The 11,296-nt window shown below is 41.5% G+C and overlaps 1 long non-coding RNA gene across 1 annotated transcript in view; it reads right to left on the bottom strand.

Annotated features, from left to right (window-relative positions):
- Nucleotides 1-296: 296 nt before the first annotated feature.
- LOC143437971 (uncharacterized) overlaps nucleotides 297-11,296 on the bottom strand; it is a 16,618-nt gene continuing 5,618 nt past the window's right edge. The window contains exons 4-6 of the long non-coding RNA XR_013107105.1: nucleotides 11,107-11,184; nucleotides 10,307-10,386; nucleotides 297-395 (exon numbers count right to left, since the gene is read on the bottom strand). This is a non-coding gene — a long non-coding RNA (uncharacterized LOC143437971). The remainder of the gene's footprint in view (nucleotides 396-10,306; nucleotides 10,387-11,106; nucleotides 11,185-11,296) is intronic.

The following is an 11,296-nucleotide window of genomic DNA, read 5'->3' as shown; positions in this document are numbered from 1 at the left end:
ACCGTGGTCATAGCATGATAGTCTGGGCTCAGCCAAACATTGTGGACAGTGTGGTGGATTGGCAAAGCCAGCCACCACGTTGGCATCTCGTGGGTGCCAGGGCCGGTGTTTCTACATAACCAGAGCCGAGGCCCAGAGCTGGAGCCACTGGAAAATGGCAGCTGTCTGGGAACAGCCTGGACAGGGCACCATTTTTTAATTATTATCTGCAACAAGTGACACACCGACTTTAAGCACCAATTCACTAAAAATTTAATACTATTCACCTGAGAGTAAAAGTTGTAGTTTTTATTTTTTTTTTTTAAATGAAAGTGAGTGAGTAAATAGGGCTGATACAAGTCACATGACTCCAGCGTGGAAACTTTGAGCAAAGAAACTGCTTGCAGCCAGGTCTCCTGAAAAGAGAAATTACAGAGTACTGCAGTCAGAAAGCCATATAAACAAGCCTCCAAAGTTTTGGGGCAGCTGCTGATTTAATTGCAAATTTATAATATGGGGATTATTTGCTTTTAGGAAAGAATTTATAAACAGATTTGTCCGAATCACCTGGGGAGTCTAACCCATGGCTCGAAACTAGATAGGGAAAATTGTCACTGACTCCAGAGTAGAGAGTAGAGTATAAATACAGGCTACTCTAGGTAGACAGCCAAATATAGAGGTGTGAATCAGTTGTATTAAGATAATATAATAATAATATAAACTTATATTGCTAAATATGCCTGACGGGATACTCGAGTTCTGCCTAATGTGGATCCCACAGGAATCTTAGGTTTTATCCTGTTTGGCAAAATAGGAAAGGCCTAAGAATAGACACACACAGTACTTTAGTTGCTTCATTTGTTTTAGATTGATTTAACTTTCAAAATGGGTATGATTCTGAATCATATAGTTATAATTTTCCTCTGGATAAAGGGTCAATGTAAAGGTTTTTCCTTTTTTTCCTTTTTTTAATTGGATATTGTATTTATTTAAAATACAGATGCCATCCCCTTCACCCATTTCCCCTCCCTAGAACCCCCTATACTATACCCCCTCTTCCTGTATGCTTTTATACCATTTTAAGTATATGCATGTATTAAGGTCAGTTCTAGGATTAGGGTCTAGCAATACAATAGATGCAAATACTCGAGGGACAAGCAAGACAATAAACACAAAAAATCAAAGAAAAAGCAAGGCATTAAACCCAGTTATGTGAACACTCCCATGATCACTGTTTCTAAAGGCTTATCAGGATGACCAAAGTATCTGAGCCTACTTCCCTTTCCTAGCCCAAGGTCATTTTCATGTCTGAAGCCCACTTCCTTGTTCTAACCTAAGATTTAGATTCTTGTCTGAAATTACTTCTTTGTTCTGGCCTAATATTTAGATTTTTGCCTGAGATTACTTCTTTGTTGTAGCCTACAATTTAGACTCCTACCTGAAATTACTTCTTTGTTCTAGTCTAATGTCAGTTTCCTGCTTGAAGCCTACTTCCTTGTCTTTGGCCAATGTCATATTCCTGCCAAGCAGACCCTTTCCTTCACCTTGGCCCATGTCAGCTTCTTGCCAAGCAGCCCCGAAGGCTCTCCACCTCTCCCCCTTTTTTATTTCATAAACAAGACTGAGCCTGTCTTAGGTCACTCTGACAAGAATGCCTTTCTTACCCATCATAGAATATACATTATCAAAAGCAATGCACTTCTGTCTTAGGTTGGTAAGGCTCTGTGCAGAATCTTACCCATCCTTGGCTTGCCAGCCTGTTAATGTAATAACTCTGTCTGGGGGTCCATTTTCAGGTTCAAGCCATGTACTTTGGCTGCCAACATGTTGAGGTTGTTAAGGATAAGCTTTAACATGATGGGCAAGAATAAAAGTATTCCCAGGACAAGAAGGGCTAGCCTGATCAAGCTATATAAGCCATGCCTGAGGTTTGTCCAAAATGGAAATAATGAGCTCAGGCCATAGATAATTTTATCAGCATTATCTACAGCATCAAAGGTCAACAGAGCAGCATTCTTTAAATTCATAATTTCACTACGCAAAGTTAACACACCCAGAGAGGTGTTATTATTATGCTAAATATCCTACAAGTGTCTTTAAACTTTTTTCTAATTATAATGACAATCATTGTGAACTTCAAAAGTAACACTACTCCAATGATATTTGTCATGACACTTGGGATAGCTTCTAACTCTTTTTTTTTTTTTTAATTTTTATTAGTAACTTTTTTTTAAATGTTACTCAAAGACTTTATAACTTTGGCAATGCTCAATAACAAAATGCCCATACAATCAGAAGTGTAACCCAATACCCAACATAGATATACCAACTATCTTTGACTGCTGGAGACACATGAACATCCACCTTCATGTTCCCCCCACCCATCTCCTAGCTCCTCCCCTCCTTCTTTCTCCTCCTCCTCTTATTACTCCTCCTCTTCCTCTCCTTACTCCTCCCACCTTAGCTCCTCCTACAGGTCACCCTTCCTGTTAAAATAAAACTTTTCTCTCAAAATACAATTAGAGCATAACTATACCAATTTGTATCAGTGAGGTACAAGAGAAACCTAGTACCCAGTCCATCATTTTGTTGACTAACCAGAACTTCTGTCATCTCTCCTAACTAAAAGACTTAGTTCTGAACCTGGCTTTTTTCTTGGCTTTAGAATGAATGTCTGCTGAAAACCATCCTCTCAATTTTTTTCTCTCAAAATAAATAGCCAGGATTGGCTATGAGACTATAAGTCTTCACCCCGCCAGAAATCCAGGATGACTGAGTTAACTGAAATTATGGGAAGCACAAAGCATAGCTTCTAAAACTTTGCCAATATATAGAGACTGCTGAACACCTAGACAATCCCTATACTACAAAACATTGGAGTATCCGATCTTTAGCCTTCTGGCCCAGAATCATCTGACAGACCCAATGATGCAGAATTATTAAGAGCTGATTATTCTGTCTTGGCAGATATAATCAGTCGACTATTCTGCAAGTGTGTCCTTTTCTGGACAGTAATTTGTCTGTAGATGAAAAGAGGCAATTCTTGCCTAGTGACTGTCTCACCACAACTGGAGTAACTCCAAAGATGCTCATTTTCTTCTTAGAATCCAAGACAGGAAGCTCTCAGGAGCAGACAGGTCTCTAATCAAAATGAACATTAATACAGAAATGTTTGTAACGTCAATTCTGTGGACTTCTGACGTTTTGAAAATCAACTATTCATGTAAGGCAATCTGGACTGTTGTCTGTTAACTCCTCTCAGCTATTTCTAAATAAAATATAGAAAACACACTAACAATGACAGAAACTGAAGGAGGAGCCGTCTGGAGACCATTCGACCTGGGTATCCATCCCATGTGCAGTCACCAAAGGTAGACACTGATGTGGATGCCAGGAAGTGCATGCTGACAAGCCTGATATAGCTGTCTCCTTAGAGGTCTGCCAGAGTCTGACATATTCAGAGGCAGATGCTCACAGCTAACCATTGTTCTGATCAGGGGGTTCCCAATTGGAGGAGTTAGAGTGAAGACTGAAGGAGCTGAAAGGATTTGTGGCCCCATGAAGAGAGCAACAATACCAACTAACCAGAGCTCCCCAGGGTCTAAACCACCAGCCTGGAAGCACATAGGGAGGGACCCATGATTCCATCTGTATATGTAGGGGAGGATGGCCTTGTAGGGCATAGGTGGGAGAGGAGATCCTTGGTCCCATGAAGGCTGAACACCGAGTGGAAAGGAAGTTGAGGTTGGGGAGGTGGGCGGTGGGGGCACATCCTCATAGAAGCAGGAGGAGGGGGATGGGATAGGAGGTTCCTGGGTGGTGGGGGGATTGGAGTAAGGGAATAAAATCTGAAATGTAAATATAATATTCAATAAAAAAAGAAAGAAAGAAAGAAAGAAAGAAAGAAAGAAAGAAAGAAAAGGAAACACCCTAACAATAAACTCAGAGCCATGAATTTGCTATAGGCCCGTAACTCACAGGCTAACAATCTCAAATCAGTTAGAAAAGTTAAAAAAGAACTGGGTCTAAGTCTTGTATTCTTAAACATGTTATGTAGGCACAATGCCTATGAGTAACAATATTAAGCTCACTTTTATATCAATAAGAAACTCATACCAATGAAAACCTTAAATTTGAAATCAAAGTAAATTTTGTACCATTTAAGAAATTATAACTTCAGCTTAATACCAATTATACAGATTTCTACCAATAAATTATGGCTATGCAATAAATCCTAGCTATTCCTCCCTGTTCCAACAAAACTACTACTTTTCCCTATAAAGACAGACTGATATTAACCACCTCAGTCCCCAAGCCCAAGGAATAGGAGTGCTGATTCTTCATTAACTTCATCAAGCTGATTACAGGCATTGAGATATTAGAAGAGGGACAGGGGGAAGAGTAAATTGACAAGACTCTGATGCTGTGTCTTCACTGCATCCATCTGGAATTCCAGAACATCAGAGGTTCGAGCAGATCTGCTCAGCTTGCTTGATGAGTAGATACACGAAGGCTGTGTATTCTGCAATATACAATTCTCAAAACAAATTTTAGTATCAAGATAATTTTTTTGTTTGAGTTCTGGAATCTAGTCTTCTGGCGGCCTGTCTCTGTCATGTCTAATCTATATAATTCTGGGAGCTTCTATGAGGGTGTGCTCCCACCATCCTACCATTCCCGCCTCCCTGCTCTTGAATTCCCCAACACTAGGAAATCTAAACTTTCAGGCACCAAGGTCCTTCATTTCCACTGTTGCCTGACAAGGCCACCCTCAACTAGCTATACTGGTGGAGCCATGATTCCCTCCCTTTGTGTTCTCAGGCTGGAGGTTTTAGAATGGCTACTCTGGCTTGTTTCTTAGGACCATTTGCTTGAAAAATTGTTTTCCAGCCTTTTACTCTAAGGTAGTGTCTGTCTTTGTCACTAAGGTGCATTTCCTGTATGCAGCAAAATGCTGGGTCCAGTTTATGTATCCAGTCCATTAGCCTATGTCTTTTTATTGGGGAATTGAGTCCATTGATGTTAAGAGATATTAAGGAACAGTGATTGTTGCTTCCTGTTTGTTATTAGAGGTAGAATTATCCTGTTTTGTTATTAGAGGTGAAATTATCTTTATATGGCTATCTTCTTTTGGATTTGTTGAAAGAGGATTACTTTCTTGCTCTTTCTAGGGTATAATTTCCCTCCTTGTATTGGAGTTTTCCTGCTATTATCCTTTGTAATGCTGGGTTTGTGGAAAGATATTGTGTAAATTTGGTTTTGTCATAGAATATCTTGGTTTCTCCATCTATGGTAATTGAGAGTGTTGCTGGGTATAGTAGCCTGGGCTGGCATTTGTGTTTTCTTAGGGTCTGTATGACATCTGTCCAGCATCTTCTAGCTTTTATAGTATCTGGTGAGAAGTCTGGTGTAATTCTGATAGGTCTGCCTTTATATGTTACTTGGCCTTTTTCCCTTACTGCATTTAATATTCTTTCTTTGTTTTGTGTACTTGGTGTTTTGATTATTATGTGATGGGAGGTATTTCTTTTCTGGTCTAGTCTATTTGGCATTCTATAGGCTTCTTGTATGTTTATGGGCATTTTGTTCTTTAGGGAAGTTTTCTTCTATAATTTTGTTGAAGATATTTATTGGCCCTTTAAGTTGGGAATCTTCACTCTCATCTATACCTATTATCCTTAGGTTTGGTCTCCTCATTGTGTCCTGGATTTCCTGGATGTTTTGTGTTAAGAACTTTTTGCATTTTGCGTTTTCTTTAACAGTTGTGTCAATATTTTCTATGGTATCTTATACACCTGAGATTCTGTCTTCTATCTCTTGTATTCTGTTGGTGATGCTTGTGTCTATGACTCCTGATTTCTTTCCCTTTGTGATTTCTTGATTGTTTCTACTTCCATTTTTATGTCCTGTATGGTTTTGTTCAATTCCTTCACCTGTTTGGTTGTGTTCTCTTGTAATTCTTTAAGGGATTTTTGTGTTTCCACTTTAAGGGCTTCTTCCTGTCTACCTGTGTTCTCCTCAAAATCTTTGAGAGTGTTATTCATTTCCTTCTTAAAATCCTCTATCATCATCATTAGAAGTGATTTTAAATCTGAATCTTGCTTTCCTGGTGATATGGGAATTCAGGACTTTCTAGTGTGGAAGAACTAGGTTCTAATGATGGCACCTTGGGTTGCTGAAGCCTGTGTTCTTGTGCTTGCCTTTTGCCATCTGGATCTCCTTAGTGCTACCTGCCCTGTCTCTGGCTGGAGCCTGTCTTTCCTATTATCTTGGTTGTATCAGAACTGTGTGGGATAAATGTTACTACTGGGGTAAGAGCTGAGGCTCAAGATCTGCTCAGTGCTCGGGCCCAGACTGGAAGGAACCAGTGCTCCAGGCCAGGAGTGAATACCTGGGTCCCAGTGGGTCCCAGTTACTCCCTGTTTGGTGCGAATGTTGCTGTCTCCTTACCTAAGATACTGTCCTTGTTAGAACTCCTGGGAACCCCCACTTCCTCTAGGTTCTGTAAGATTGGGTACACAGCTGCCGCCCTGGATCTACTCAGTGCCTGGGCCCAGATCAGAAAGGAAATCTAATAATCTTACAAAAGCTCATTTAGTTAATATGTCTCCATTGTATTTGCACAGTGCAGCTTCCTGCACAGGACCGTAAAGGTTCTTCTGATTACTGGCTCAAGGATATGTTGATTTTGGGAAAAAATTTTGTCTGTGTTTTTTCAGAAGAGATCATTAAGGTAGTTATATATTCCAGAATTATATTTATTAGACATGACAGAAGCAAGCCTTCAGAAGACTAGATTTCAGAGAATCAAACAAAAAATTATTTTGATACTAAAATTTGTTTTGAGAATTGTATTTGTGTATTGCAAAATACACAGCCTTAGTGAATCTCCTCATCAAGCAAGCTGAACAGACCTGCTTGAACTAGTGATTTCCTGGACTTCCAGCTGGATCCAGTTAACCACACAGACATCAGAGGCTTATCAATTTACCCTCCCCCACACACACACCTCTTCTAATATCACAATACCCAATTTTAGCTTGAAGAAGTCAATGAAGAGCCGGTGCCCCAATTCCCTGGGCTTGGGATCTGAGGTGGTTAACATTAGACTGTCTTTCTAGGAAAAGGGAATGGTTTTATTAGAACAGAGAGGAACAGCTAGGATTGATTACATAGCCATAATCTATTGGTAGAAATCTGTATAATTCTTACTAAGCTAAAGTTATTATTTCTTAGATGGTACAAAATTTATTTTGATGCAAATTCAAAAATTTCATTTGTATAAATTTTTCTATTAATTCAAAATTTGTGGGTACAAGGCTTAGATCCAGTCTTTCTTTAACTGTTTTTTTAAAAACTATTTTTAGCTGATTAAGCAATGTGAGTTAAGAGGCTAATAGCAAATTCATGGCTCTGAGTTTATTGTTAGCGAGTTTTCTAGATTTTAATTAGAAATCACTAAGAGGAGTTATAAAGGACAACAGTCCAGATTGATTGCTTTACATAGATAGTTGGTTTTCAAAAACATCAGAAGTCCCCAGAATTGACAGTACAGACATTTCTTTGTTAAAGTTCATTTGATTAGAGACCTGTCTGCTCCTGACAGCTTCCGTGTCTTGGATTCTAAGAGACTGAGCATCTTTGGAGTTATTCCAGTAGTAGTAAGACAGACACTAGGCAAAAATGTCTCTTTTCATCTACAGACAATACTGTCCAGAAATAGGACACATTATGTAGGATCGTTGACTGATAATCTCTGCCTAGATAGGGAAATCAGCCCTTAAAAATTCTGCAATACTAGGTCTGTCAGATGATCCTAAGCCAGAAGGCTGAAGACCAGATGCTCTAATGTTTTGAAGTATAGGGACTGTCCAGGTGTTCAACAGTCTCTATAAACTGGCTATGTTTTGAAAGCTATGCTTTGTGCTTCCCATATCTTCAGTTATTTCAGTCATTCTAGATTTCTGATGGGGTTGAAGACGTATAGTCTCATAACCAACCCAGGCTATTTACTTTGAGAAAACAGATTTGAGAAGATGGTTTTCAGATGGCATTTATTCTAAGGCCAAGACATAAGCCAGGTACAAAACTACAGTCTTTTAAGTTAAGATAGATGTCTTTTTATTGACAATAATGTTGGACTGAGTATTAGGTCCATCTTGTACCTTACTGTTACAAATTGGTATAGTTGTGCTCTAATTATATTTTGAGAGAAAGTTTTTTTTATTTTAACAAGAAGGGTGATATGTAGCGGGATATAGTCCCATTACATTTGTATAAAGCTCAGCGATTGGGCTGTATGAGAGGTAGGCAGAGCGAGGAGTCAGGAGGAGGGAAGAAGAAGGAAAGGAAAAGAAGGAGCTAGAGGAGAGAGGTAGCAGCCATGGAAACTATGGATGGATCAAGAGCAGTCCTGGGTAACAATTTATATCTAAGGTTAGGTATTGGGTAACAACTCTAATTGTGTGGGCATCTTGTTAATTGATTATTTCTAGATATATAAATATTGAATAATCTTTAAACATTAAAAATCTCATTTCTACTGGGTACCGCAGTCATAACGGGATGGTCTGGGCTCAGCCAAACATTGTGGACAGCATGGTGGATTAGCAGAGACAGCAACCATGCTGGCATCTCGCGGGTGCCAGGGTGGGTGTTTCTAGATAGCCAGAGCCATAGTCCAGAGCCAGACCCACTGGAAAATGGGGGCTGTCTGGGAGCAGCCTGGACTGGATGTTGTTTTTTAAATATTACCTGCAACGCTGGGTTCCAGCACATGGCATATGGCAGTCTTGTCAGGTTTAGCCTCTTCCTGGGTGAGTTAGCAATCGAGTCACCATTACCAAGAGACTCCAGAGAGTAAGGGAAAGGCAGATGAAATCTGGAGGTGAGAACTCATGACCAAGACAGCATCCTCACAGACCTCACTGCAGCTAAAAAATGTGGTTGATGAGGTAGAGTGCTTACTCGCTTGGCGTGCACAGAAACAAAGGTTTTATGTCCAATAATAGCTAAAGGCACATGATGGTGCACATCTGTAATCCCGGCTCATGGGAAGACCATGCTGGAGGATCTGTAGTAGTTCATAGTCATCCTTGGCTACACGATAGGTTGAAGGACCAGCCAGAGATACTTGAGATGAATTTTAATCACACACACACACACACACACACACACACACACACACACACACACACGGAGAGAGAGACAGACAGACAAACAGACACATACACAAGCAAACAAACAGAAAGCTCACTCTGACAAGATTCAGAACCCTAAACCATGCCCTGATTGACCTTCCAATGCGAGCCAACTAATCCCAGTGCTTCTGTGCCTCAGTGTCTTCAAGGGTACTATGGATACAGAAGTCTGTCCGTGTGGCTGGCAGTGGGGTCACGATAATTTGCATCTGGCTCAGGTCAAGGGATCTAAGAACTGCAGGGAGTGTGAGGAAGGCAGAGAAGCAGATATGGGAGAGGGAAGGCTGCATAGCCAGCTGCAATGAAGCGTGAACAAGACAATCAATGCCAGGAAAGCTAAGGAAATGGAAAGCTGCCTCTGCACATGTCACTCAGGGAGAATGACGTCACTTCATCGAGTACATTCATGTCTTCCCGCCTTTCAGGGAGCCAATGGCATCTTGTCACGGGGAAGAATAGGATGACCCTCCTACACAACCAGCACTGAGGCTATCACAGCCTTGACCCCCACCTCTGAAGTTTCCATTTCAATTACAGTCTATCTGTGTCCCCTGTCAGAAATGTCCCAGGCAATAAGTCATGAGTGACAAATGCTGCTCTGAGCCTTTCCTGCTTACATGTTCCAAAGAAGGTTCTGGAATGACCACACCTAGAGGCAGTCATCTCTAGAGCATCATGGAAAGTGACACCTAACCTGGCCTTTGAGGTAAGGCTGCATTTGGCCTCACAGTCTTCCTGAGGCCTCTGTGCTGAACCTAAGCCTACAGGGACTGAGTTAAAGTTGAGTTCCCTGAAACCTGCCATTTGACGCTGCATGGCCTGAGCCAGGGCTTGCTTTGCAGCTGTGAGGGCAGAAAGGCTCTTACAGAAACAAGATAAGCTTTAGAATCACTGCCTAGGTGAGGATGACTGTCACCTAGGAAATTGTGAAGCCCAAGGACATTGTGAACAGGAACTGAAGAACAGCCATGGACAGGAAGAATCTAATAGGTCTTGAAACATCCTGGTGACTCTGAGGAGTTACTAAAGACCAGGGAAGAGGCAAAGAGCAAAAGAAGGGACCCAGTTCTAGACTCAGGGGCTTTGGGAGCATCCTCTCTGGCACCAGCTTGGTAAGCATCTCTTACCTGAATGTGGGGCTCAGCTTTTCTCTCCCTGAAAGGGTATTTGCTGTTCAGACAGCCTCTTCCTTTGGTTGAAAGTGACCCTGAGACATACAGAAAAGCAGAAATATAGATGAAGGTATGAGAGAAAGGGAGAGGAGGAAGAGCAAAAGAAGGATGGAGGGAGAGGTGGTCAACATCACATTTATGAAGGTCTGGGCAAGACAAGGGGCAAGGTAACCAGGGAGAGCCCAGTGTGCCTAGATTGAAGGTCTATCTCCCAGTCATAGAAAGGGGATGGGACTCAAGGCCAGGCCATGATGTCAGTGACCACAAGAGCAGGTCTTATACAATGTGGGAAAAGGAAAAGCCAGATTGATAAAGTTGATAGTATCACACAAGTGGAGATGGGGAGGTCCTGACCCCACTGAGTCCTTCATATGAGAAGGCCCAGGAGAATGTGGGTGTCTCCTGAATCCTGAGCAACAACAGGGACTGTCCACAAAGTTTAATCTCCTACATTATGGTTCTGCTGGTCTCATTTCATGGAGGGACTCTGACCATGGCTTGGATCCTGCTTCTTCTGCTGTCAGCACCATGTGTGCAAACTGGTGAGTGTGGGGACCTCAGTAGCAGAGATTTAAGTGCAGGAGAGTTAGTGAGGCTTGAGAAGAGTGAACTGTCACGTGGATAGATGTCTGATAGAGGAGCCAGCCTGTCCTCTCTTCCTCAAGAGAGCTCATCCCTCATAGAGAGCCAACCTTTCACTCCTTTTGCTGTCCCAACAGCCATAGGGACAGTCCTGTCCTGTGTCCCACCCTTACCTGTGGATGAAGACTCAGGATGTTCAGGGTTGTCCTTTCCATCCCTGCAGTGGCTTCAGATTCAGTTCCCATGAAACTCTACAGGATCAAACAGAGAAAACGATTATTGAATCAACCAACTAGCTCTCCTCTCTTGAGTCCAGAGAGGCTCGATCAAGATCCCCTTCTCCTACTTCCCCTGGGAGTTGGC

This window comes from Arvicanthis niloticus, chromosome 24, assembly GCF_011762505.2.
Source record: "Arvicanthis niloticus isolate mArvNil1 chromosome 24, mArvNil1.pat.X, whole genome shotgun sequence".
NCBI lineage: Eukaryota > Metazoa > Chordata > Mammalia > Rodentia > Muridae > Arvicanthis > Arvicanthis niloticus.
The sequence above is the reverse complement of the archived record's forward strand: the minus strand, read 5'-3'. Positions and strand labels throughout refer to the sequence as shown.